We start from the raw sequence: 5,190 nt of genomic DNA, 5'->3' as shown, positions 1-5,190 counted from the left end.
CTTTGCAATCTTGTTTTATTGCATTTAATGCTACAAAAGGTAGCATGTTTATTGAGATCCTATTAAAAGAAAGGAAATCAAGCAAGTTTATTAAGATTTTATCAAGCAATGTCTTAATCAAGAAAAAAAACTTTGTTTAATTACAATGTGGAGTTTTGTCAGCTTTTTTCGTGCACTGTTTCCTTAAGAAACCATTGAGAGACCTGAAGAATATTAGTCCTTGATGTATATTTTCTCAATATTATATGTATCTTCTTAATATAATTAATAAATTAGTAAGACTACTTTTTTTTCGAAATTATGTGGACCAAGCTTCAATAGTTTACATGGAACTGTTCTCAATAAATGATTTCGGAAACCCTGGTTTATTTTACAAATTGAGCCTGGAGGAGTTTTTTCGTTCAAGTGAAATCAAGTGAAAAAAAAATCACAAAAGAAACGATACACCAATTTAAATCTGCAAATCATTGAATTATCCATACGGCTCATCTCTGCCAACTGGGAAATATTTATCTAACTTTATTGAAGGGTTTGATATTGGTAAGTGGGATCACATCGTTGGAACTACATACTTCTAAACAATTTCTGCCGTATATCAAATCTTTCAGTTTTATCAGGTCTCAAGGGAGAAGTGTACGAAATTAAGCTAAGGATACTTTACTCCGATAAAAGCTACTGAAGACGGATTTGAGTCGTCATGTGCTTCTAAATTTTAGCTCCAAATACGAAAAATGTTAATGAACACAAGAAATATAACCTAAATCGGATAGAAGTGATATACTTTTTTTTTAATAAGAAAGGAAAAAATAAGAACTTCAATTTCAGTTAAGATTTTTGAGTCCATGGCACGCATATATTATTTAAATAATAACGTTGGTAATTATGCAGTTTCAATTTTTGTGAAAATCGACATAATTTAAGAGATTTTTTTTGTGAAAACAAATCATTTTAGTGTGAACTTAATTAACCTATTTACGGCCAAGGATAGAAATAAAACTTAAAATTTTTAAATTATATATTTTAATTATGAAAACAGATTACAGAAACACATATGTGAAATCAAAAAAGAAATAAATCTGCAACTTTCTGAAATAAGTGGTGTTGCGTAAATGCATCAACGGCCTATAGTGTTAAGTGATATTGCCGAAAACAGTCAGCGTGTAAATAAATAGTGCAACGCTCACAAATATAAATTGTTTGCCTTCTACATACACGACATCTTCTTCGGGAGTCAGTCCTACTGATTACATGTCCAGAGTGATCAACCCTCACTTCACTGGGTGGTTCTAATGGAAGTGGTCTAGCGACAAAGTTCTGTTTTTAATAAGCGTACGGCGATGAATGATTTTAAATTCAGTTGTGACATTTTATTGTGATTCACCGTGTTGTAGAGTTCCCAGCAATTGCCAAGAGTACTGTCTATTGTATTTTTAAATAGTGGCCACCACCATTTCTTACCCATCACACCGCTTCTATAATTTGCCACGCCATTATCATGCAAATCTACTCCTCCCATGTATTTATTATATCTTGAAATTACAGCTGGTTGTGGGATCTTATAGCTATATCTGATATCTTTTAGCAGAAGTAAGAGGTTCTACATGATAATGGGGACTAATTGCTGTGACAATAGAATTATCGTTCCATTTTACCAATAAAATGTGTGTGGATTCATCAAATTGGGAATCATAGGTGCCTCTTTCTTTTTTTGAAATGACTTTATTATCAACCAAAGGACAATAACTGGTTCTGTTTTCGCGAATCGTTCCTGTGGCAAAATAGCCTTTGGTTTTCAAAAGAAATAAGAGCTTGTAGGATGAAAAGAAGGTATCAAAAAAGACGTTATGATTTTGCGGATTTTTCACAATTGACAAAAGTTCAACAACTACAGTCGCACCAAGTCCAATATCACTGTTCTTCTCTGCTGCTCCCGCATAAGGAATGAACTTGTAGAGATATCCACTCGAAGAACAAATGCACCAAAGTTTGAAACCAAAACGCAAAGGCTTGCCTTTTATAAACATCTTACAAGAATGGCGTCCAAAATAAGGAACCATTTGCTCATCAATAGATAAGTTGAATGCAAAAATGCCAAACTGTAAGAATTTTTCATTCATTGTATCAAAAAAAGGGCGAAATTTTGTGTACTTGTCTCCTTTATCCAGATTATTATTATCACTCAAATGTAGATTTCCCTTTATCGATCTGAACTTATCCCTATTCATGCAGTCTCTGACAATATGCACAGTTCTGTCCTCATCTAAAGACCAATACATATCTGACTGGGGTAAGCTGTGATATCCAGACAAAATTAGGATCCCAAGAAAATGCAGCAGTTCTTCTCGTGATAGATGAAACTCGTGTCTGTTATTGTCCTGTGCGAATTTTTCTGAAAACTGGATAATCAAATCCATAAGATTCTCATCGACAAATTTTTAAAAAAATTCCAACGGTGAATGTGTTCCTCTTCTTTGGATAAAGGTAAATTCTTGTGTATGAATGATCCAGATCTCCAAGTTGGGTTGTAACTTACCGCTTTTTTTTCTAGGATTTTTCAGCGTTTTGTTGCCAAATCTTCTTCGTCAGATTCATCGTAAATCTCGTCTCGAATGGTGTGGATCTCGAAAGTTCCCGCTATATCTCCATTCTGGCTATTTTCGATATTTTCCGGGTGTTCTGAAAATTCTTCCTCGTCTGTGAGTTGATCTACCTCGGGTGGAATGTAGACGTCGACTTGTTCTAAAAATCACAAATTATTGTTGTGTGTATAATATTGTATGTCTAATTAAAAAAAAGCGAAAAAAAAGTATAAGAAATACTTACCATCTTCATTTTCAAGCTCAATTACAACTCCTCCAAGGCCAACTCTAACTCCTTTTGCGTAAGAAATTTTCTCATTTTTTTCAACAACTCTTATTACAAATAACACGCACTCGATTAGATGCAGACTCAGACTAAATATTGTATAAATAAAACATAGTACGACATAGTCGACTGGCCTAGAAAACTTGTCTAGACACACTTGTGACAGGCAATTTCAGTTATTCGGCCGGTGATGCGAAAAAGCAACAGCATAATTTATGACCTAATTAGGAAAACTCTGGTTTAACTAGGCCCCGGTTTTCAATTTTATGGTGTAGTTTGGAATGTAATTAGGGTTAAAAAAATACAAAACTTTGAAAATAAAATCATTAAATAGGAGTATATGATTTTTAAAAATGTGCGGTCATAGATAAGAAAAAATCCGGCTTTTTAAAAAATTCGTACAGGAAAGCAAATGAAAAAAATGGTTCAAATTTAATTCTGTCACTTTTGTTCAATCTTGCGTCAATGGTACCAGCCCATATTTCAGGCGAAAAGAGCACTATTTTTTTGTAAATAAATCATAAGTGCAGCGTATACGCATCACTGGCCATAAATGGGTTAAAGTGGCGGAAGAAGCGGTTTTGCAGGTATTTTGATCTGAACAAAAAGTTTTAAAATCCACAAAACTTCAGTAATTTAAAACATTGCAATAAGGGAACTCTCGAATATGTCAATGTTTTATTTAAAAAATACATTAAAACCAATTTTTAATTAATGAAACAGGTCTGATTTTCATAGGGAATGTTAGCATATTACTAATAAAACTTAACTAGAGCTAGTGTCTTTTGACTGACTAATTATTTCTATTAAAAATTTTTGCAAACTTATTGCATTACAGTAAATATGCGTTTCCGCTCAGAAAACTAAATAATACACAATCATATGCAGTATTTTCAGCTTATATTATCTAACATAAAATATATCAAAAATATGCAAACACAAGTTTCTGTAAAGACTACATATTAAATGATTCCACAGAGGAAAAGTAACTTAATATTTGATATATATGTCTTTATAGTTATCAGTCTGATTCTCCTGAACAGATTCTGCCAAAAATTTGACTGTCAATGTTCAAAATTAGGTAAAACAAATTGGTAAACTCTTCTGAATTTCAAACACTGATAATAATCAAAATACTTGCAAAATGTTTCTCCCGTCACTTTTAACCTACGTTTATACTGAAATAAGTCGATTTTGACAAAAGTTGCAGAATTACCATTACAGAAGGGTAGAATTAGTGAGAGATTGCTATTGGCTCAAAAATTTATCATTTTAAGCAGGAATAACTACATTAAAATTCACTATCGTTTTCATTTTTTCCATTTAATTACACATTATATGGCTGAGGATTACTTCAATTAGTGTAACAATGTGCATGTATTGCAATAACTATTTCCATTTGTTGACAATTTTTTTTTTATTTTTGACAGGTTTGCAAAAAATGTCAAGCCACAATGTCGGTATGTAACATTTTATTTATTTTCTTCCACGTGATTCGACGCATATTGAAGGTTGGTTAACTTTATTTTTTATTACGATGTAAGTCATTTTTAAGCATATAGATGGCACGAATAACGTTTCTCTTATATAACTAGATTTTTTTATTGGGTTCTGTGCGTTTTGGTGCTAATTGGAGCCAATTTATTATTTGTTCTTAATTTAGTAAACAACTGATGTAACTTAATACGGCTAAAATAACATATCTTTGTGGAAATCAAGTACAAAATTAAAAAATCAATGTGAAAGTTATGTCAAACAAAAAATACAGATTTATTATTATTCAGTTCTCATTAATAGTTATGGCTCCATAAACAAAGCACCAAGACCCGCTAATCCGGTTTGAATTAATACATGATTAAACCCAAGGTAAGACTTAATTCAATGTAGAATTTTTAACGCTTTTGATTAAACAAGATACTGTATTTTTTCTTTATGAAAATTTAATATTTATAAAGACTAGTTGTTTGACGAAGTTAAAAAATGTTTGTCCCTGACAAAGGTAGGTTTATAAATTTTAAAATATATTAAACATACACTAAACCGGTAGATAGCGGATGTTATTTAGACCCGTGCAATCACTAAAACGAGGTAAATACAACATAATTTTTATAAAGAAATCTATGATTTTAAGTTCAGTCAAGGTGTATGGTATAACTTTTATGGTGATTTTCATACTGTAATTATTCAAAATCATGTGGCGATTGTTATACCAACTAACAGTAAGATTTTATATGATCGTGTGAAAAATCACCAAAAAGTTTTAAAAGGGGGCTGGTAGATAAAAACTTAAACAGCAGGCGATTTCCGTCACAGCCATTTGGGCTG

This window comes from Anthonomus grandis, chromosome 9 (genome assembly GCF_022605725.1).
Source record: "Anthonomus grandis grandis chromosome 9, icAntGran1.3, whole genome shotgun sequence".
Lineage (NCBI taxonomy): Eukaryota > Metazoa > Arthropoda > Insecta > Coleoptera > Curculionidae > Anthonomus > Anthonomus grandis.
This window is presented reverse-complemented; position numbering follows the sequence as displayed.